Source organism: Pseudorca crassidens, chromosome 1 (genome assembly GCF_039906515.1).
Source record: "Pseudorca crassidens isolate mPseCra1 chromosome 1, mPseCra1.hap1, whole genome shotgun sequence".
Taxonomy (NCBI): Eukaryota; Metazoa; Chordata; class Mammalia; order Artiodactyla; family Delphinidae; genus Pseudorca; species Pseudorca crassidens.
Genome location: NC_090296.1, coordinates 79,270,514 through 79,295,511, shown reverse-complemented (window position 1 = coordinate 79,295,511; position 24,998 = coordinate 79,270,514). Strand labels below are relative to the sequence as shown.

At 37.1% G+C, this 24,998-nt stretch overlaps 1 protein-coding gene and 1 long non-coding RNA gene across 7 annotated transcripts in view; one reads left to right on the top strand and one right to left on the bottom strand.

Moving 5' to 3' along the window:
* The window catches only part of LOC137226935 (uncharacterized), a 140,924-nt gene that overhangs the window by 25,972 nt on the left and 89,954 nt on the right, over window positions 1-24,998 (bottom strand). For all 6 annotated transcript variants that reach the window (XR_010944616.1, XR_010944626.1, XR_010944621.1 and 3 more), the window contains one exon: window positions 10,476-10,786. This is a non-coding gene — a long non-coding RNA (uncharacterized lncRNA). The remainder of the gene's footprint in view (window positions 1-10,475; window positions 10,787-24,998) is intronic.
* Window positions 1-24,998, top strand: part of LOC137226919 (uncharacterized) — a 261,239-nt gene that overhangs the window by 234,208 nt on the left and 2,033 nt on the right. The window lies entirely within an intron of this gene.

Sequence of the window (24,998 nt, the reverse complement as noted above, 5' to 3'; positions counted from 1 at the left end):
TATCACATTCTGTTTATTCATTCATCCACTGATGAATATTTGAGTTGTTTTCACCTTTGGTTATTATGCATAATGCTGCAATGAACATTGGTGTACAAATAGCTGTTTGAGTCTCTGCTTTCCATTCTTTAGTGTGTATACCCAGAAGTGGAATTGCTGGATCAATGGTAATTGTATGTTTAATTTTTTGAGGAACCTCCATGCTTCAACAGAAATATTTTAATAGAATTAATGAAGTTAGTATAATGGTAGCAAAGCTTAAATTTAAACAATAATTATCCCCACTACTGATTTTAGTAAACTAATTAAAACAAAAATCACATCCACCCTTTAATAGCCCTTATTTGCTGGTGCAAACATCTTGCACACATTCCATTGTTTCTAGACCAGATGTCTATAGCCGTATGTGTTTTTCTCTGTCTCTCTCTGGAAGCTGTCCATTGATTTTTCTTGGTGATTCATGGCCTCTGATTCTAATTAACTCTATTTTGATGGCAGAAACCCAAAAGTTGGAAAATTATCTACTGTGAAACTTGCTCATCAGAATTTAGGTTCACATTTTCTTTTGCATGTAATTTTTACTTATTTCCTCATACAAGTCAGAAATAAATGACAGTTATGATCGTGGTCTGTTAACTTTTGAGAGTTTATTTTGCAATGTTTTCTGTCCACATTTTTTAAGGAAATAAATTACTTAAATGGTTAGGGATCTTTTCTCCTTCTTTAATTATAGCACTGTCAGTTGTATTTGGGTTGGCCAAAAAGTTTGTTCGGGTTTTTCCATAAGATGTTACAGAAAAACCCCAACAAATTTTTTGGCCAACCCAATATTTTCAGTTGGTTTCCTGAGTGTTTTAATGTAACAATACACATATTACCCATCATAAAGGCTTTTCAGAATCCTTTCAGATCAAAAGCCTAGCTCAAGTATTCAATATCCATTAAAGTTAATACATTTGCAAAAAATAGTTTTTGACCTCAAAGTTTGTATAGGAATCAAATGTCAGACAGGCTGTTTTGTGTCTCTCATTAATAGCAATACTGTGGTTTGTTTTAATACAATAATGTCAGTGATGAAATATACAGGAACAGCAAGGAATTAAAATAAATTTTAGTGAAACTTTTTCCCTAACCTATTTTAGTTATGCATTACACTGCAGCCCAGTAATGAACCAGATTTCTGGAATAATATTTACTTCACCCTGGAAATATGTGTAGCATTACATGTTGTGATAGTATAATCAAATTAGATGTAATATTCTTATTCTGGGGCTGTGACAGTATATTACTCCAAATTTGAAATCTGCTTAATTTTCTTTGCTTTAGAGCCTTAAATCAAGTCAGATCTATAAGTGTGTAGCTCCATTTATTCTGAACAAAATATAATTTCCTTTTTAGGGAGACAGTGTCTTTAAAAGGCTCATTAATAAAATTCTAATGAGGTATCTCGGACTTAGGAGAATACTCATGTCATTTTTATGAGTTAAGTACAAAAAGTTATAAAATATACAGACAAGATTTCCTATCAAATACTCAATAGCAAAATGTTCCTGACAAAGTCAGAACATTCTAAAATAGTTGAAAACTTTTCTAATGCCTTTGAAAACACCAAAGCAATTATGCTGATACTTTATGAACCAAAAGTCTTATTTTCTCATTGTGACTTGAGTTCAGCTGACACACCTTTAGAAAGAGAAAGTGGCACTCCTCATTGGATTTGTAGTTCAGGTGGCCTTATGACTTTAAGGATATAAATGTTCTATTTCTAGAACCATGTAAATACACAAATAAAATACATGCCAATTTACAAAATGAAAGGACTAGTTGAAGAAATGTAAATATAAGAACATTAATAGGGATCCAAGGCTGAAACTAAAATATATATATATATATATATATATATATATATATATATATATATACACACACACATATATCAGACTATGGATAAATAATCATTGTAATAAGAACAGAACTTGAACCCAACAATAAAATTTTACCTAAGGCTATTTGTTGGCATAAAATTGAGGATCACTGATAACAGGAAGCATAAGAAAGGCATAGAAATTTTGGAGGCTGTTAAAATCCTCAAAGGTCAAAATGCTTTTTTTAAATTTAACAACAAATCCATTCTCCAACTAGGCTCACACATGGCCTTATGCCTGTTGCAGTTTCAAACTGGCAGCTTACAGTTTATTACTGGCATATGAAATACTGATAGAAATAATCACAGAATCATTGATCTGCAAAGAACCTCAAGAAATTCTGTTCTGCTCCCCAAACAGGAAGACACCTAAACCATTTAAGACAAAATGGGAACTCTCTAGTTTTAGAGGTCTTCAGGAGAGTTGCTGCAGTTCTTTCTGTTCAAAGGTGATTTAACACATTTACCTGTTTTGCTTTGTGTCCCGAGTTCACAACATAAACTACAATTATGTCTAATTAAACCAGCTTAGAAAGTTTTGCTTTCTGCATTTTCTTTTTATTTGAGCCTCAAAACTGCCGAGCTGATTTTAATATTGGGAGAAAAAAAAAAAGCCTTACTTACTCCTAGGCTGTAACCCTGCATGACGAATTCCAGCCCAGAGCAACATTTTATGATCCAGTGTCAAGTTCTCGAAAAATGAAAAATGAGAGGAAAGAGAGGCTTAACTGTAACATGGATACATTTTGGACTGGATGTTAGCCATTTGAATAAGGTGTGTGTGTTTAATCATAAAAACTGTATTTTCCTTTTCTGGTTTGAGCATGCAAAACCTGTTATTTTCATAATCAGGGCCAAATGTATTTTGTACTCTGAAATTGAACCAGAACTCAAAAGGGGGATGAAAGAGCATTACCCATGCAAGCAATAGATTTGAGGCAAGTTTTAATTGAAAAGAAAAATCCCACCACCTATTCATTTTTAAAGCATGAGCTGCATTCAACACACAAATCCTTCATTATTCATACGTGGAAGTACGTGTTTAATGATTAAGTCTCTAAGGATTTATTTGATAGAATAATCTAAATTTCTTTTTTTAAAAAGAGGCAAATGAAATGTGGTTTTTAATTCTTTAAAGGACAAGTTACAAAGCATGTAAAAATATACCACAGGCTATTAGTTTTTAAAACTATATCTGCAATTTGCCTATCCATTGGTTTGTTCATCTGGATATCAGTAACATACAGACTTGATCTAATAATGGCTAATTATGCAGTTGTTTATCAGCTCATTTGAAACAGTTTGAGATTCAGTCTAGCTCAGCAAATTACTGTGCTTAAGGCAGTTCCTATATTCTAGAAAATTATAATATCCCCAGAAGGCAAAGAATTAATAAAAATCCTCTTTTGTAAAAGATTATCATTGCAGAGCAAATGGAGCACATCTTTTCTATCCTACTGCATTTAATATTCTCATTTTTTCCCTGAAACTTTGATGGGGAGGCAATGAGAATATCTCTGTTTTATTAACTTATTAAGAGGCATATTTATAGAACTCATGCACTATATTGATTCCTAAAGTTGTGGCACTGCTAAGAGCCAATAATCACAGAAGAGCAGGATAATTCAATTTGTTATCCCAGAATGTTTCTGAAATTCGGTAGAGCCCAAATTTTCACCCAGTTCAGAAAGCCTGGGTATTTAACTTCTGTAAGCCTCAATTTATTCAACTGTAAAATAGAGGTAATAACAAAAGACAACCTCTGAATGTTGTGAGGAATAAATGAGACAGTGAATGCAATGCACATAATACAATGCCTACATATAGTAAATAATGTTAGTTTCGGTTATTATTATGGTTATGGTTAGTATTATCATTATCTCTTGTGGATCAGGAATCAAAGACCTATGCATTTAATTAGCCTATATATTTATATAATTATATATAATTAGCCTTATACTTTACAATATAAATATTTTCATATCAGCTGCAAGTTTAACATGAACTTTCTGCTCCAGCACTTTTTAACCCAGAACTGCTTCAACAAGCTAACATCAAACCAGCCAGAATAGGTGGGCTACTGCTATACAAGATAAATCTTGTACACCTAGGCTGTACTTTGGAATCATTCCAACTTCATAGTAGCTGGGCTTGACAACATAGTATTTTAAAAAGCACTTGATGCTGCCTCTATTGAACTGTGCCAAAGAGTTCTGAACTTTTTCTTCATGATTCAGATTTTGTTGTAGATTTTGCCACCTTCATTTCCTCCATATTGGATCATTACATCATATTTTAAGAAGAAAAAAAATCTTTAAAAACGATCCAGATGCCTTAGTTGGAACATATGAGACTATTGCTTTATAACGTTATTTGCACAGAATACCTGTACCACTTCATGTACTTTGTAAACCAGGACTACTTTTGGACTTCCTGGTAAAATTCGATGTGCTACCTTTAGTTTATAAATATGGTTGAAGCCTACATAGATATATACATATATATAATTTTTAAAAACAAACTACATCTTCATTTGTATATTTAAGAACTAAGTTAATAAGTGTTCCCTAAAATCAAAAGTCAACCCTAAAGGTAAACTTTGGAACTGATGGTGACTCAATTTCCCAATTCCTGGCTTCTAGATGGCTCTGCTTCTCTTGGTTCAAGAAAACAACTCGTAATGCAGAGCATTTCAACCTGGTGGAAATGGACACACTATTGAGCTTTTTCTGCCCTAGTATGTGAAAAGCAGACTATCCAAGCATCAGGGACAAACTACAGAAGTTAGCTGCTCTTTACTTCATTCTATATCCAGTGTTAAACGTTTAAAATTTTAAAACAGGCAAAGACTTTTTAAATGTTAAAACATGCAAGCAATTTTTCTTAAATTTAAAAACACCCAGGAATAGCCTCTTCTTTATTATTCCTCAAAATTTCCTAGGGAAAATGGAATCCAGTACAGGGGATACATATGAAGAAGAGAAAAATGAGACCACAAAAATTAAAAATCCATGTAGGGTGCACCCAATGTTCATTGCAGCACTATTTACAATAGCCAGGACATGGAAGCAACCTAAATGTCCATCAACAGAGGAATGGATAAAGATGTGGTACATATATACAATGGAACATTACTCAGCCATAAAAAAGAACAAAATAATGCCATTTGCAGCAACATGGATGGACCTAGAGATTGTCATACTGAGTGAAGTAAGTCAGACAGAGAAAGACAAATATCATATGATATCACTTACATGTGGAATCTAAAAAAATGGCACAAATGAACTTATTCATAAAACAGAAATAGAGTCACAGATGTAGAAAACAAACATGGTTACCTGGGGGGAAAGGGGGTGGGAGGGATAAATCTGGAGATTGGGATTGACATATACACACCACTACATATAAAATAGATAACTAATAAGGACCTACTGTATAGCACAGGGAACTCTACTCAAAACTCTGTAATGACCTATATGGGAAAAGAATCTAAAAAAGAGTGGATATATGTATATGTATAACAGATTCACTTTGCTGTACACCTGCAACTAATAACAGCATCGTAAATAAACTATACCCCAATAAAATTTTTTTTAAAAACCTCAAAAAAAGAATACAACATTGTAAATCAATTATATGCCAATAGAAAATAAAATTAAATTAAAAAAAATTTAAGTGGATACACAACATTGTAAATCAACTATACTCCAAAAAAAATTTTTTTAAGAAAAAAAATCCATGTAGGGTGCAGAAGCTAACAGCTGTAAAAAGTGAAAACTTGCTAGAAAGCAGTGACTCTGGAATGCATGTTTACTCTGTAGACTAATGAGACCTCAGCATTGTGGAGGAGAATGTTTTGAGCCCTTTCCATTACTAAAAACTGTTAAAATGGGTTATTGTGACTCTGCTTATTATAGAGGTGGTTTAGGAAAAAGCTAGCCTGGAGAGGGTAAGGTGTCTTTCACCAGAGGTTTCCAGAATCCCAATCAAACCCATTGGCATGGGGCCATGAAAGTACCATCTTTTCATCACTACCAACACAGCTGTGGTTGTGCTGTTGTTATTGTTTAATCTCTCCATGTTCAGCCTGCTATAATCACCGTAACTCACCCTAATGTTACACGATTAGCACCCTCAGTTGTGGTGAAAATGAAACACCACTCACATAGCGTCTGTGACCTTTCACCCCTCATGGAATGGGTCAGCATTGCATTCACTGAGAGACAAAATGCAGAAACTCACACGGTGCTGCCTGCACTCTCTCAGGCTGGGGAATCAATGGAAATTTCACTTTTCAACTGTATGTGTTGATCCCTCAGCAGCCATACTATGAAAGTTCAATTCTTCCACTTAATTTATTCTCATCCTGTGATTTCAAAAGAATTTTGTAAAGTATTGCTGTAGTGCCTTAATGCAGAGGCAAAGTATCATTTTTAACAGGCAAAAGTTCATCAATTTCATTCACACCATAGTCTGTAAATTAACTGAATGTTGGACATATTAAGAGGTTTGGAGAATTTGATGTTTCTTGGTCTTACACTGAAGAGAGTACAGACGTACTCTCATTCAACTCTCAGTTGTTGAATGACAACAACTGGCAAGAATGTACAAGTAACTAACCGTCATCTTTTTCTAAAAGGAAGACATTTCCTTCCATGCTAGAGTCCTAAGTTTTGTGGAACATTGATAGTAAATACTACAGAAATCTGTTATTAATTTACAGACCTTTTAGATCATAGCAGCAATTAGAACTAGAAAATTATTTCCTGACAACTAATATGGCAGGGTGAAAGTGGTAAATTTTTAAATATATGAAAGATTAGGCATTTATAGAATGTTTCTATTTATCACACCTATACTTTTAACCAGATTGACAATATGTGGCATGATGAGTTTAATTTTCTACAGCACAGTACAGACTCTCTGCATTTTTTCTAATTACCATTTCCTACATGTCAGCTCAAATAGGAATAGACTCACTTGGTTCAGCTCAATTTCCACAGCCTGACAGGCATTGATATCAAAATTAATTCCAAAATGAAACTCATAAAAGAAAATCCTATTTGACAAAAGAACTACTGGGCTTGGATCACAGTTGCACTTGCATTGTGAAGTCCCATTTTTATTTTTATTGTATATAAAATAATGCCAAAGGAGAGACTGAACACCCAGAGAGAGTTCATTTGGGGCATCCTGATAGTATCTGCCATACACAAGTAAAGCAGAAGCCATTTTTATGACATCTTGAGAACCTGAAGATTGAATTACAGTTTTAGTAATCATCAGTTCCCCTTCTCCAGTGTCACTTTTTGGTAATATATTGCATAGAAAAGATTTATGGTTCCAGTTTTATAAGCTTGCAATAAAAATATAACAACTGTTGTATTAAATTATTTAAGTTGTAAACCATTGTGAAAAAGGAGAAAAAGTTTTATTGACATAGAGGCTGAAAAACTGATTATAATGGAGAGAAAAATGTATTGTGCTGATTATTCCCAAGATTTTCCCTAGTTTAGCATATTGTACATCTTCAAGATATCTTTCAAATCAAGGTCTGGGTATATAGGGGTTTTTTTCATTTGTTGCTTATTTAGAACTGGCCATGGTGAAAGACAAACAACACCTATATAGTTCCAGGTACCAATTTATTTTAGCAGAGTTGTGAGTGCAAATAAAGTAAGGGAAAAAAAGATAATATAGAGAGACTTAAGGTTAAGTAAAAGATGCTAACTGAAAGAAATCTAAATATGAAATGACTACATTTCTCCAGAGCAATATAGACCCAAGAGATTGTCATGTCTTTCCAGAATTTTTTTTTTAATTTTATATTGATTTTACAGTCACTCAGTACTACTACTTTCTAGCATACTATACTATTCTGCTGCTGTGTACAAAAGGTACTAGGCTAAGGTGTTTTCTCTTCTCCAATGTTCCTCCATTCCTCTAATAGGTCTTCCCTTCTAGTGCCAGACTTCTTCCAGAGCTTTCTGTCCATAAGGTGCCTCCTTTCCCTTGAATTTCGAGGCCCCACCTAGGAATCTTGGAGCATTCTCTGGCTTGGTCAGAATGTTGGCATTCCATACTTTTGCACTCCCACACTCCATTCTCTCTCTGCCTCCACGATTGCTGGATATTGAAACAGCTCAAATCAGCCACCCACACCCATACCTACCCTCCCTCTCACACACACAGACACAAACAGATACCTCTTGGCCACCTGGAAGATAAAAGGGATCCCCTTGACTAAATAATCATATTTATTTCTCTAAAGGAAATTAGAATAAGGAAGTCTCGTACTTCCACCTGGTAAATCAAATCATACAGAGGATGCACGGTAACGATGGGTTAATAGATCCTTTAGTCTTGTCCACAACAATAATTCTGGCCCTCTTACCTGCTACTACAGATGTTTTCTCTCTCATCTAGACTCAACAATAACAAACTGGCCATAGTCTCACTTTGATGGTGATGGTAATCATAGGGTAATTTCTATGTGCCAGACCCTATACATTAACTTATTTAATCTGCACAACATCCCTATGAAATAAGTATTATTCTGATTCTACAGACATTTAAGTCTTGCTCAAAATCACATAGCTAAAAAGTGTCAGAATTGCAATTCAACTTAAGCACGTGGCATACACATGCTTACCAACTATACTATATTAATGTGGAATGATTCAATGTCTAAGGCATCATCACCAAAAGGAAAGAGTAGGGTTAAAAAGAAGTGTGGGGCTTCCCTGGTGGCACAGTGGTTAAGAATCCGCCTGCCAATGCAGGGGACACGGGTTCGAGCCCTGGTCCGGGAAGATCCCACATGCCACAGAGCGACTAAGCCCGTGCGCCACAACTGGTGAAGCCCACACACCTAGAGCCCATGCTCGGCAACAAGACCGCAATGAGAAGCCCAAACACCGCAACAAACAGGAGCCCCCGCTCGCCACAACTAAAGAAAGCCCACGCGCAGCAACGAAGACCCAACGCAGCCAATAAATTAATTAATTAATTAAAAAAGAAAAGTGTGGAAGACCCAGTGTTTCTCTCTGGTTTCTCCTATTCACTCCCTTGTCATACATTTGTTGAGTACAGGTAATGTGCCAGTCTATCCTTGATCTGAGGATATAAAGATGAATAACATACAGTTACTGTCCTCATTATCCATTGAGAAGGAAAACCAGGTAAACAGTTGTAGTTCAGTTTGATGTTGTAATTGAAATGTATATAAGGTATTATGGGAGGACTGGGAAGAAAATAAAGCCCAAGGAATGCAATGCTTTTACTGAACTTATTGACAGCCTATCTCCAGGAGAACAGTAGATTCTCTAAGGGAGAATCCAGAAGAGTTCCATCCTCAATTGAGAAGTTTTATGAAAGTAACTGTCTGCTTCCCCCTCCCTACACTAGGAAGGAAAAACACTTAACTAGGTCAACTCCATTCATTTCCTTGAAATCAGAGGATCTTCCTTCTTCCTTCCACACCTACAGCTCTATGAGCCAGGAGGACTCAGATCAATTTGGAGCAATTTTTGTCAGCAATCTGGAATTGGCTACCTCCCTGACATCTAGAATCCCCGAAAGTACATTGCTTGGTTTAATTAGAACCTCCTACATCTTCACTTCCAGTTCCACAGCAATGAGACTTGAAGTTAAGTAGCCATAGACACATGGATAACTGGTAATTCCCTTGACCCCCTCCAACACATGATCTCTATTATTGAGACATTCTACCAAGCTGGCTTCATTGTATATACATGACCCAGGGGTAGAGAACCATGCTGTTTCCTCCACAACATCCAAAGGTTACCACGAGCTCCCTCTGAGAATACTTCAGAAAGCACTAGATACTTCCTATTCTTTATATTATTAAAAACCATGAACTTGAATTCACAGTACAGCAGTCAGTATAGGTACCAGTCACTATGTTTAGCTTCCTCGATGTATAGTGTCATAGGAAAGCCAGAAATTGAAAATATCTTAGTAAGGAAAAGCAACAAAACTTCATAAATAATCCAGGATAGCTAAAATCTCTTTTCTTTTGTCCTGAGTAACCAGGGTTCTTTCTTTCTCTTCTAAATAAGAATGGCTAATATCTTTGTAATAAAACTCTATTAAGTTTTCAACCAAGCCAGGAAAGAAACAGGGTGTTTGGCCCCTGGCAACAAAATCTATGGTACTACCGCTAGAAAGATCTAGAAAACAAGGTTACCTAACTCACCTTGAATAAAGAAGGCTATTAGGAGCTTCAGCCACATTGAGGTCTGAAGGAAAGAGCACCTTCAGATCTTTCGCCTAGTGTGATGAGCTCAAGTAGCCAAAGATCAGGGCCTATGCACTACCCAGCAGATCACTATGGATGCCCAGGTTGAGATTAAAAGCCTCCTAACGACTGAGCGAGTGAAGGATAATCATCTAAACCAAGAACTGCTAGGAACAATATTTCTTCAGAGAAGCCATCTGTCTGGAGGACCTGGACCTGGAGTTTTTACTTAATGAGAAAAGATAAGAACATTATAACCTGCACTTTATTTATTTTAATAAATTTACTTACTTGTTTTTTGTATTTTGGGCTGTGTTGGGTCTTCGTTGCAGTGTGCGGGCTTCTCATTGCGGTGGCTTCTCTTGTTGCGGAGCACGGGCTCTAGGTCCGTGGGCTTCACTAGTTGTGGCATACAGGCTCATTAGTTGTGGCTCGCAGGCTCTAGAGCGCAGGCTCAGTAGTTGTGGCGCACAGGCTTAGTTGCTCCATGGCATGTGGGATCTTCCCAGACCAGGGCTCGAACCCGTGTCCCCTGCATTGGCAGACAGATTCTTAACCACTGCGCCACCAGGGAAGCCCCTAACCTGCACTTTAGAAAAGACCTGAAAAGCAAACAAAGAAAGGAAATTCACACATACAATCTTTAGAAAAGAAACATTTCTCCAAAGGAAAGAATATATAATAGTTTGAGGCAACCAATCAGGGATCAGCTGGTTTCATTTGCAGGAAAATGTCATACAGAGATAAATATTCAATAACTGGATACAGCAGGCCTTGAAGATAGCAACCATTGTTGTTTACCATAGGAGACTATAAATATTAACATATCTATGAATAATAACTAGCACTGCTGATAATGCAATAATTTTTCACCTTACATATACCCTCAGACAAGCATGATAGTGTCTTTGAATGTAAGAGACAATGAGTCTATGTGAAGGACTTAGTTCAAAGTACTGGTTTGTTTTACACCAACTGTCAAACAGGCCTCTCAAAACTCCTCTAAGTATTAGAAACAGTGACCTGGGGGTGAAAGGCTTGTAGCCCAGGAACTGATCCCTTGAGCCACGCAGATATCAATCCCTGACGATTTTGATTAATCCATGCTGACTAACCAGATTTGAATCAATAGAAATTATCTGTAACAAGAAACTAATTGTGTATTTAGTAAGTTCAGTGAAATTTTTGGTGGCTTTAAATTTATATGGAAAAGACCCTACTGACTTTTGAAATCAAAATTCATACCACCTTAAGGCAATATTGCCTTGGGTTATAATAACTTACGGTGTTCTACTTTCTCTCTTGAGTAATGTATGGTCTGAAGGCATCGAATCTGTTTACTCATAAACTATGAAAATTCTTTCATTTGTTGTTTATGGAGACTTTAGATCTATTCACATAATGTAAAAAAGCTCATAACATGTACCTCTGTACCACTTTCATACACCATCCCTGTTTAAATGAAGCAGCAAATCACAGCCAATTTCAAGCAACGTTACAATCTCAGCTCAAATTATGCAGTGGCTTAGAATAGTAAAAAGATGTCCCTAAAGTTGCATCATCTTTAGGAGACAGGAGACCTCAGGTGTTGGAGAGCTGCTGAGAGGCAAAGTGGATGAACCAATGAACCAGTGCTGAATTTATATTGTACTTTTCACACAGGAAGATTATCTAGGCCTCCAGTACACCTACACGTGAATGCACGTGTGACATCTAACTCTTTTCACTTCATTTCCTTATGGACCATTTTTCTGGAAAAGAAGATGGAAAATTTCAGCCAGCCACAAATGGACTGAGACCCACCAATCTCATTTCACATTGAGCAGGTGTCCCAGACAGGGTTTGAAACCAAGCTACAAAGGTGAAAAAAAAAAAAAATACTATTAGAGCTAAACAGATGGCCCTTCGTAGGAGCTATGGTACCAACTTAAGCTGGGTTTGTCTTAGTATCTAGAGTAAAGCCTTGCCTCATAGTTCTTTGCAATTCAATATTATTAAAATCCTCTTTTTAGCACAAACTGCTAACATATCTAATAGAAGGACCTTACTAATCATTTCTCTCTCGAGGAGGAAAAAAGTCTAAAGGCCAGAGCTTGAGGTCACAGGTCTATGAGGGAAGGCAGCAAGGTCTGTACTTTATCAAATGCAGGAACCACAAGAAGCCTTCACCTCTTAACCAGGGTGCTCTTTTTGTGGCCAAAAACAGAACTGTTCAAACCATTCTTTGCCTTAAGTGGATAAAAACCCCTTTGAATATTCACCAGAACCCTCTAGCAAGCCTGCATTCCTTATATTAAGGATTTTAAGCAGACTATTGGTATTTGTTCTGAATAGTTGCACCACTGTACCAAGCACACGTAGGGCAATAGGTGAAAGGGTAAAGAGCCCTTGTTTAATAGAATTTACATGCTGTGTGAGTCTCAACTGTTCAGCTGCCTGATAGAATTTTTATAAAGCCTAAAATAAATATCCATAAACTTAGATATGCAGGAGAACTAAAAAACTGCTTGTTTTATTTCTTCAAAGGTCACACTCTTCCCATGACATAACAGTAAATAGCATGATAAAATGCCTTCAATATATCATAAATTATGGAAAATAACCATTGACTTTTCTAGATAGTTTGGGATATAAATACTTGGGACATTAATGTTATAGATGCTTTTCAAATATGAGCAAGAAGTATTGCCAAACTCATACTGTTCAAATAAATCATGAATGTGATAAAAATTAGAATGATATTGGCCACACTTAGAAAAAATGGTTCTAGAATAGTCCAATTTACTCATAAAATACATTGGGTTGAAATTTCACAGATTTGAAAACCATTGACAGTGGACCCAGGACCACTATTGATATATCTGAAAATCTATTTGATTTTGTCCTCTGATGTCTCCAGATTATAAATTCCCTGGTTCAGTGGTACCACTTAAAAATTCAAGTAATGCCTCAGCCCACTAATGTGTTTACCAACTATCCTAACTTAATATCATTTAAAAGAAATAACAAAGTAAAAGCATCCTTAAGAAGATACAACAGTAGTATCCTAGGCTCTCTTCAAAAATATTTATCTATTCTCTAATCCATATCTCCAGCCCTGACTTGTCACAAAGCCCCATTCCTGTGTATCATCTACATATAGCATATTTCCGGTTAAATTTTCCTCAGTATCTCAAACATTATAAACCAGGGGAAAGCAATCTATGACCTATGGCCAACTTTGGCCGGCAGCCTGGTTTTGTAAAGAGTTTTCTTGAAACTCAGCTACCCAAATTCATTTACATATTGTCTATGGCTTCTTTTGCCCTACAATGCCACAGCTGAGTAACAGAGATCATACAGCCCACAAAGTCCTTTACAGAAAAAATTTGTCAACCTGTTATAAACACAAAGGAAAACTTAGGATCTTTTCCCCAAGACATGTGCCTCTCTTCAGTTCCTACTACTATAACTCTAAGTTGGGGGCTTATCATGACACATTCATTTTTTTTTAAATTTATTTATTTTATTTTTTTGGCTGCTTTGGGACTTTTTTTGGTTGCGTTGCTGCAGGCGGGCTTTCTCTAGTTGCGGAGAGCAAGGGCTACTCTTCATTGCGGTGCGCAGGCTTCTCATTGCAGTGGCTTCTCTTGTTGCAGAGCACAGGCTCTAGGCGCGTGGGCTTCAGTAGTTGTGGCATGTGGGCTCAGTAGTTGTGGCTCGCGGGCTCTAGAACGTAGGCTCAGTAGTTGTGGCGCACAGGCTTAGTTGCTCTGCAACATGTGGGATCTTCCTGGACCAGGGCTTGAACCCGTGTCCCCTGCATTGGCAGGAGGATTCTTAACCACTGCACCACCAGGGAAGCCCATGACACATTCATTTTATGGCACAGCCTCCATTCTAGTTATATATTGCCACATAACAGAATACTCCAAAACTTAGTGACTTAAAACAACAACCATCACTGTTTTATATTTCTTGATTCTGTGAATCAGATATTCGGGCAAGATTCTGCTGAGCAATTGTTCTGCTCCATGTGGCATTAACAAGAGTTACTCATTGGAATTTATCTGGTAGCTGGCTTGTCTGGAGGGCTCAAGGCAGCTTCATTCACATGTCTGGTGCCTTCAATGAGGACAGCTGGACAACTGGATTCAGCTAGGCGCTTTTGCCTGCCCTACAGTCTCCAGTTTTTGCTTATCTGACACCATCATTCCTTGTGACTTTCAGTGTGTACATCTTCCCAATTTTTGAGTTTGTTGAGGATGCCTGTGCTTGTTTCCTGTTCCCCAGAGTTCCCAGCACAGTGTCACTCAATAAGTGTTGTCCTACTTAATAGGCTTTAACTTATGACCTATTTGCTTCAATATAATATCTTCCAGGTCTGACTAATTCCTGTTATCAGGGCATCAGGGCTAGGATGATCTGCACTCCTACATCATCCTAAGTGAATTTAGGAGCGCTTTTCTGTTTAGTGCTACTGTTACCTTTTGCCAGCCTGGACGAACATGTTATAACAGACAGAGAGAGACAAAGTCATTTGAGGTGGGGGTGGGGGAAGGAGGATGCAGGGTATAATTCAGTGTCATCTATGCAGTAGATACCAAATAAATATTAAATGAAGACGATAAGCCCACATCAGGACAGATAGATTTGCGTGGAGAAGCCAATGAATGAAAATTTTAAACATGTCACAGTCCTTTGGACACTTTTATAAAGTATAATTAATTCTGGTATTGAAGAACAAATATAATTTATAACTCTTTAAATGAAATCATAATAAAGGGGAGAGAAAGTACTATAGAAAAGAAGTAGGTATAATTAGCTAATTTAAGATTCAATCTTTTAAGTATGTTCCACATTTCTTACGCTCTGGATCCATATTTTGTTTACTGTTTCCCCAGAACCTTAACAGTGCTGGAAACATGAATGTTATTCAAGAAATATCTTGTTTGAAGCTATACTTGCCATGCTAGTATTCTATATGCTGTAAAACCAAATTAAATAGATGGTGTTCCTGCCATCTAGTTGCAAAACTATCTGAAGAAAGGGACTATTTTAGGCAAAATTGTTCCATTTGGGGGTTATATTTTGCAAAGTAACTACAAATAAGAAAGTTTGCTGTTATATTTACTGCTTTAGAACCAAAAAAAAAAAAAAAGCATATCTATTTTGGACCAGAATATGGCTCAGTTTGAGTTTTTAAGGTCTGGTATACCTGACTTGGTTTCTGGTGTTCTAAGATAACATCAGAAGGAGCCTTGCCTTCTCTTACAGAAAAGCCTAATGGCTAGCTAATTTTGAAAACGAATTTCTTCCCTGCTGCTCTCCTTAACCACAGAGACAGTCATTTGAATGCTTTACAAAAAAAGGCCTCAAGCCTCCTCGTGTTTCACCTTTTCATTGCTCTGCCGATCATTTAGAGGGCAGACTTGTTCCAGACAGCTTTAATTAAACGGTACCAAGGATGCAGATAGATGTCAATGGAAATGATCCATAACATGAGGCTAAGCATGTATTTAACAGTGTTCCATCCAGTTCAATCACCTTCTAGCATTTCAGAGGCTGTATATTCATGTAGCAAAGAATGAATGTGTATGTGTGTTTTTTTTAATCCATCCCATTAGTGGCCATATGCTTGCGCTTCACTGGATACAAGAACTGTCTGCAATCTGCCAGGGATTTAGGGACATCAATAATTTGTGAATAGTCATGTTGGTACTGGTCGAAGGGTTAAGTGCTCTGCACACCAGGGGCACCTCTTAGGGGATTTGAACTCTTAGTTGACTGTTAGGAACCTTATCCCCTGTGAGGTTTCCTACTACATGCTGCTTGTCAGATGCATCCAGCTGTAGCTGGGAAGCATTATTAGCTCTGGGATTTAAAGATCTGTGTTAAGTACTGATAGAATGGTGTCTTTGAGTTAAAAAGCTGGGAGAGTACATTGTGGCAAACTCAAGGAGGTTTTCATGCTCCATGTTTAGGATATATTCTTTCCTTTTGCCTATTCTTTCATACAGTCCTCGTGGCTAGATAACACAGCATCCTTTTGAGAAAGAGTTTATGTTTAACACTTGTTCCTACCACTTTCTGGTAGATTCTACTGTATCAGCCAAAGTAGAAAGATAAATGTCTCTTTAAAATAAGAGAAATTTTGCCATGAAAAGCTTTTCTTCCCATTTCCCTACCAGAGGGTGAAGAATAGGTAACATGAGTGAATTTTGAAGTTTGGTCTTCAAAAATTTTTGAAGTACTGGTCTTGCATGAAGATTTCTCAAATAGAGTTATTTTAATACTGAAAGCAACAGAGATTTTATGAAACCTTTTGCCTTATGTGCTAGCCTGTAACTTCATGTATACCTAAGCCTCGTCTGTCTTACTCACTGTTGTAGCCCCAGCACTTGGCCCAGTGCCTGGCAGATAGTAGTTAATAAATGCTTGCTGGGTGAAAGGATGGAGGGAGGGAGGGAGGGAGGGAGGGAGGGAGGGAGGGATGGGAGAAAGGGAGGGAGGGCAGGAAACACTTGGGAAAATACTTTTGTACGTCTGACCTGCATGCAAGTAGTTGCTCTCTAGTATTTTCTAGAAGCTGTTTTGGATGTGGCAGTGGATGTTTAGCCATAAAACATGTTTCAGTAGTTTTAATGAATGTGGGTTTCAGAGTAAACTTACACTATTATGACCTCTTAGTAATACCAGCACTTAGTTTTCTTGTTGGGTAAATTATAGGAATAATTATGTTGTGATGACAGGTTTCCAGATTATTTTTTCTACCACATACCTAGATGTGATTTTGTTTTAATATGACTGAATACTACCAGAGTAAGGCATATTGCAGTTTCTTAAAGGAGGGTAATGATGATTAAGCACAGGGATCTTTAGTCTTTCTCTCCTTAAATATCTAACTGATCTTAAAGACAGAGATAATTTGTCTAGCTGACAGCTGATATTCTATGTGTGTTTGTTTCCAGTAATTCCAGCCTTCTTACCCTGGAGTAGTTTTATCCATCCCTTAATTGTCCCTAGCTGATGTACAGAAGGTTTTTTTAAACTTCTTAACTGCACAATAGGCCTCAGTGGACACCTAGATTGTGTCTGCTTGGGAAGATGCCAAGCACTAATGAGTATTTTGTTTAATGTAATGGAAACTGAAAGTGCATGGGTCTTCCTTGACTGATCAATGCCCACTTCTGTTGTTTGAATGTATCTATACATTCTGAATTCTAGAAGAAAGGTCACAAGGGGACAGACCACTTAGTGTCTGCCTAAGAAGGACTTGAAGATTCAGAACTTGTGCTTATATGGAGCTCAGTATAGGTAGAAAGTACTTGAATTAATACTTTAGCCCTTCCTCCTCTGTTCAGATATGCCATCCTTTCTTTCAAACCCAAATTCCATAGTCTTAAACATTTTCATGTTAATTTTAAAATGTTCATGTTAACTTATTCCCTAATTATTATTTTTTAAAATTATGTTGTTAAATTCTAGCCCAAGCAATATATATTTCTAAGTAATTATCTATTTCATCATTATTTTATTATTATAACATAATTGGTATATATTTACTTTATTGTTTGCTTTTTTCAAGTTTAAGTCACAATGTGTTCAATACAAATTTTAAAATAAATAATTAAAACACTATTTCTTAGTTATATAAAAAGTCAGATATGCTGGAAAACCAACCTTAAGCAACTCAGTAAGCAACATGATCAAGTATGTTTGAGTAAAAACTAATGATTTCCATGTGCTACTAATGCTCTACACACAACTAAGTGGAAAGTGTAGAGGGCGTTTCTGAGATTTCATTGAACTATATCTTGTTGAACAGATACACAGCTCCCTCTGGTTGTATTTATAATTTATAGCCTGCTTGAATGTGCCAGATAATTTTCAAAAGTAAAGATTTCAAGCTACTTAAAAACTCAAAAGAGATTTACCTCTCATCTAAAGCTTCCTGGGTTTAAAGATTTCATAAAAAGTCTGTGGTAAGAAAAGATGGGTTTTGAATCTGGAGAATGGAAATATTAATACTTCCTCAACTTTGAGTATAATGACTCACTTTCTCTTTGTTTATTTCCAAACTATCATCCTGCTTCAATCATACTATCACATGCCTTTGGAGACTCTGGAACTATGCCTCCCCAAGCCCCCCTTGAAATAGAGTTTATAATAGAAACCTTGCCTGACCCTTAATAATTGTTACTTTATGGAAATACTGCAATACCTAAACTAAGTTGCTTATTACACCAAACATGAAGTCCTTTGACCCTTAAGGTTCAATATTGATCAGCCCTACTTCTGTCAATACTCACCTCTAGTGTCAACAATTTTCAATGTGGAATAAATTCAGGAATGGATAGTCTTCTTAACCCACAGAAATTCAAAATATTTCATTCCTATGCATTACAATTTTTATCCAGTTAAATAATTTTCTTATTTCTTCCATACTCTGCATGATTGGAGATTGGGCATCATTGTGAATATATCATTAAATGTGATTACAATAAGAAGTTAGCTATAAATGATTCTTACATTGGGTACAGGATTCATGTAAAAAATTTCACTGATAAAATGTTTCTCTAAAGAAGACTTAAAGCAAATGTATTGCAAATTCAACAAAAGTGGCTGAGCTATTTTTCAATCCTGAGATCACGATGGGGGAAATGCTTTTAAAAAGAATATTCAAGTGCTTGCTTTGCACTTGGATAATGCAATAGCAGATTCATTTTTTTTTTAAGCTGCCGTATTTTTCAGATTGTCAAATGCACATCAAAGAGCTATTCTCTTGGCAAATTTTATGAATTTCAGTTCCATTTTCTTGACAATTTAAAATTCAATTATTCCAATTATAACTAAAGGTCATTAGTCTAATGTGGCAACTTCGTGACAGTTTTAGTTACAAGAGAATTTCTCAGTTTAGAGAGGAAATTCTGCCATATGAGAAATTTTTATTTACCAAGAAGTTGGATGATATTAGAAAAGATTTTTGTTTTCTTCTTTTGCTTTTATTATTTATTAATAAAAATGTATACTTAGGGGATTGGAACCAAGATGGCGGAGTAGAAGGACGTGCTCTCACTCGCTCTTGTGAGAACACCAGAATCACAACTAGCTGCTGGACAATCATCGACAGGAAGACACTAGAACTCACCAAACAAGATACCCCACATCCAAAGACAAAGGAGAAGCCAAAATGAGACAGTAGGAAGGGCGCAATCACAGCAAAATCAAAGCCCATAATTGCTGCATGAGTGACTCACAGACTGGAGAACACTTATACCACAGAAGTCCACCCACTGGAGTGAAGGTTCTGAGCCCCACATCAGGCTTCCCAACCTAGGGGTCTGGCAACAGAAGGAAGAATTCCTAGACAATCAGACTTTGAAGGCAAGTGGGATTTGATTACAGGACTTCGAAAGGACTGGGGGAAACAGAGACTCCACTCTTGGAGGGCACACACAAAGTAGTGTGTGCATCGGGACCCAGGGGAAGGAGCAGTGAACCCAGGGGAGACTGAAACAGACCTACCTGCTAGTGTCGGGAGGGTCTCCTGCAGAGGCGGGGGGTGGCTGTGGCTCACCGTGGGGACAAGGACACTGACAGCAGAAGTTCTGGAAAGTAATCCTTGGCGTGAGCCCTCCCAGAGTCTGCCATTAGCCCCACCAAAGAGCCCAGGTAGGCTCCAGCGTTGGGTTTCCTCAGGCCAAACAACCAGCAGGGAAGGAACTCAGCCCCACCCATCAACAGTCAAGCGGATTAAAGTTTTACTGAGCTCTGCCCACCAGAGCAACACCCAGCTCTACCCACCACCAGTCCCTCCCATCAGGAAACTTGCACAAGCCTCTTAGATAGCCTCATCCACCAGAAGGTAGACAGCAGAAGCAAGAAGAGCTACAGTCCTGCAGCCTGTGGAACGAAAACCACATTCACAGAAAGACAGACAAGATGAAAAGGCAGATGGCTATGTACCAGATGAAGAAACAAGATACAACCCCAGAAGATCAACTAAATGAAGTGGAGATAGGCAACCTTACAGAAAAAGAATTCAGAATAATGATAGTGAAGATGATCCAGGACCTTGGAAACAGAATGGAGGCAAAGATCGAGAAGATGCAAGAAATGTTGAACAAAGACCTAGAAGAATTAAAGAACAAACAAACAGAGATGAACAATACAATAACTGAAATGAAAACTACACTAAAAGGAATCAATAGCAAAATAACTGAGGCAGAAGAACAGAAAAGTGACCTGGAAGACAGAAAGGTGGAATTCACTGCTGCAGAATAGAATAAAGAAAAAAGAATGAAAAGAAATGAAGACAGCCTAAGAGACCTCTGGGACAACATTAAATGCAACAACATTCGAATTATAGGGGTCCCAGAAGGAGAAGAGAGAGAGAAAGGACCAGAGAAAATATTTGAAGAGATTATAGTCGAAAATGTCCCTAACATGGGAAAGGAAATAGCCACCCAAGTCCAGGAAGAGCAGCGAGTCCCATACAGGATAAACCCAAGGAGAAACACGCCAAGACACATAGTAATCAAATTGGCAAAAATTAAAAACAAAGAAAAATTATTGAAAGCAGCAAGGGAAAAACAACAAATAACATACAAGAGAACTCTCATAAAGTTAACAGCTGATTTCTCAGCAGAAACTCTACAAGCCAGAAGGGGGTGGCATGATATACTTAAAGTGATGAAAGGGAAGAACCTACAACCAAGATTACTCTACCTGGCAAGGATCTCTTTCAGATTCCATGGAGAAATCAAAAGCTTTACAGACAAGCAAAAGCTAAGAGAATTCAGCACTACCAAACCAGTTCTACAACAAATGCTAAAGGAATTCCTCTAAGTGGGAAGCATAAGAGAAGAAAAGGACCTACAAAAACAAACCCAAAACAATTAAGAAAATGGTCATAGGAACATACATATCGATAATTACCTTAAATGTCAATGGACTAAATGCTCCAACCAAAAGACAAAGGCTTGCTGAATGGATACAAAACAAGACCCATATATATGCTGTCTACAAGAGACCCATTTCAGACCTAGGGACATATACAGACTGAAAGTGAGGGGATGGAAAAACATATTCCATGCAAATGGAAGTCAAAAGAAAGCTGGAGTAGCAATACTCGTATCAGATAAAATAGACTTTAAAATAAAGAATGTTACAAGAGACAAGGAAGGACACTACATAATGATCAAGGGATCAATCCAAGAAGAAAATATAACAATTATAAATATATATGCACCCAACATAGGAGCACCTCAATACATAAGGCAACTGCTAACAGCTGTAAAAGAGGAAATCGACAGTAACACAATAATAGTGGGAGACTTTAACACCTCACTTACACCAATGGACAGATCATCCAAAATGAAGATAAATAAGGAAACAGAAGCTTTAAATGACACAATAGACCAGATAGACTTAATTGATATTTATAGCACATTCCACCCAAACACAGCAGATTACACTTTCTTCTCAAGTGCGCATGGAACATTTTCCAGAATAGATCACATCATGGGTCACAAATCAAGCCTCAGTAAATTTAAGAAAATTGAAATCAGGGCTTCCCTGGTGGCGCAGTGGTTGAGAGTCCGCCTGCTGATTCAGGGGACATGGGTTCGTGCCCCGGTCCAGGAAGATCCCACACGCCGTGGAGTGGCTAGGCCCGTGAGCCATGGCCGCTGAGCCTGCGCGTCCGGAGCCTGTGCTCCGCAACGGGAAAGGCCACAGCAGTGAGAGGCCCGTGTAACGCAAAAAAAAAAAAAATTGAAATCATATCAAGCATCTTTTCTGACCACAATGCTATGAGATTAGAAATGAATTACAGGGGAAAAAATGTAAAAAACACAAACACGTGGAGGCTAAACACTACGTTACTAAACAACCAAGAGATCACTGAAGAAGTCAAAGAGGAAATCAAAAAATACCTAGAAACAAATGACAATGAAGACACGACAATCCAAAACCTATGGGATGCAGCAAAAGCAGTTCTAAGAGGAAAGTTTATAGCTATACAAGCCTACCTCAAGAAACAAGAAAAATCTCAAATAAACAATCTAACCTTACACCTAAAGGAACTAGAGAAAGAAGAACAAACAAAACCCAAAGTTAGCAGAAGGAAAAAAAATCATAAAGATCAGAGCAGAAATAAATGAAATAGAAACAAAGAAAACAACAGAAAAGATCAATAAAACTAAAAGCTGGTTCTTTGAGAAGATAAACAAAATTGATAAATCATTAGCCAGACTCATCAAGAAAAAGAGGGAGAGAACTCAAGTCAATAAAATTAGAAATGAAAGAGGAGAAGTTACAACAGACACCGCAGAAATACATATCATCCTAAGAGACTACTACAGGCAACTCAATGCCAATAAAATGGACAACTGGAAGAAATTCTTAGAAAAGCACAACCTTCCAAGACTGAACCAGGAAGAAATAGAAAATATGAACAGACCAATCACAAGTAATGAAATTGACACTGTGATTAAAAATCTTCCAACAAACAAAAGTCCAGGACCAGATGGCTTCACAGGTGAATTCTATCAAACATTTAAAGAAGAGCTAACACCCATACTTCTCAAACTCTTCCAAAAAATTGCAGAGGAGGGAACACTCCCAACCTCATTCTATGAGGCCACCATCACCCTGATACCAAAACCAGACAAAGATACTACAAAAAAAGAAAATTACAGACCAATATCCCTGATGAATATAGATACAAAAATCCTCAACAAAATACTAGCAAACAGAATCCAACAACACATTAAAAGGATCATACACCATGATCAAGTGGGATTTATCCGGATGCAAGGATTCCTCAATATATGCAAATCAATCAATGTGATACACCTTATCAACAAATTAAAGAATAAAAACCATATGATCATCTCAATAGATGCAGAAAAAGCTTTTGACAAAATTCAACACCCTTTTATGATACAAACTCTCCAGAAAGTGGGCATAGAGGGAACCTACCTCAACATAATAAAGGCCATATACCACAAACCCACAGCAAACATCATTCTCAATGGTGAAAAACTGAAAGCATTTCCTCTAAGATCAGCAACAAGGCAAGGATGTCCACTCTCACCGCTACCATTCAACATAGTTTTGGAAGTCCTAGCCACGGCAATCAGAGATGAAAAAGAAATAAAAGGAATACAGATTGGAAAAGAAGAAGTAAAACTGTCACTATCTGCAGATGACATGATACTACACATAGAGAATCCTAAAGATGTCACTAGAAAACTGCTAGAGCTAATCAATGAATTTGGTAAGGTTGCAGGATACAAAATTAAGGCACAGAAATCTCTTGCATTCTTACACACTAATGATGAAAAATCTGAAAGAGAAATTAAGGAAACACTCCCATTTACCATTGCAACAAAAAGAATAAAATACCTAGGGATAAACCTACCTAGGGAGACAAAAGACTTGTATGAAGAAAACTATAAGACACTGATGAAAGAAATTAAAGATGATACCAACAGATGGAGAGATATGCCATGTTATTGGATTGGAAGAATCAATATTGTGAAAATGACTATATTACCCAAAGCAATCTACAGATTCAATGCAATTCCTATCCAATTACCAATGGCATTTTTTAAGGAACTAGAACAAAAACTCTTAAAATTCATATGGAGACACAAAAGACCCTGAATAGCCAAAGCAGTCTTGAGGGATAAAAATGGAGCTGGACGAATCAGACTCCCTGACTTCAGACTATACTACAAAGCTACAGTAATCACGACAATACGGTACTGGCACAAAAACAGAAACATAGATCAATGGAACAAGATAGAAAGCCCAGAGATAAACCCACACACCTATGGTCAACTAATCTATGACAAAGGACGCAAGGATATACAATGGAGAAAAGACCGTGTCTTCAGTAAGTGGTGCTGGGAAAACTGGACAGGTACCTGTAAAAGAATGAAATTAGAACACTCCCTAACACCATACACAAACATAAACTCAAAATGGATTAGAGACCTAAATTAGAGACCGGACACTACAAAACTCTTAGAGGAAAACATAGGAAGAACACTCTTTGATATAAATCACAGCAAGATCTTTTTTGGTCCACCTCCTAGAGTAATGGAAATAAAAACAAAAATAAGCAAATGGGACCTAATGAAACTTAAAAGCTTTTGTACAGCAAAGGAAACCATAAACAAGGTGAAAAGACAACCCTCAGAATGGGAGAAAATATTTGCAAACGAATTAATGGACAAAGGATTAATCTCCAAAATATATAAACAGCTCATGCAGCTCAATATTAAAAGAACAAACAACCCAATCCCAAAATGGGCAGAAGACCTAAATCGACATTTCTCCAAATAAGACATACAGATGGCCAAGAAGCACGTGAAAAGCTGCTCAGCATCACTAATTATTAGAGAAATGCAAATCAAAACTACAATAAGGTATCACCTCACACCAGTTAGAATGGGCTTCATCAGAAAATCTACAAACAACAAATGCTGGAGAAGGTGTGGAGAAAAGGGAACCCCCTTGCACTGTTGGTGGGAATGTAAATTGATACAGCCACTATGGAGAACACTATGATGGAGGTTCCTTAAAAAACCAAAAGTAGAATTACCATATGATCCAGCAATCCCACTACTGGGCATATACCCAGAGAAAACCACAATTCAAAAAGACACATGCATCCCAATGTTCATTGCAGCACTATTTACAATAGCCAGGTCATGGAAGCAACCTAAATGCCCATCAACAGATGAATGGATAAAGAAGATGTGGTACATATATACAATGACTATTACTCAGCCATAAAAAGGAATGAAATTGGGTCATTCG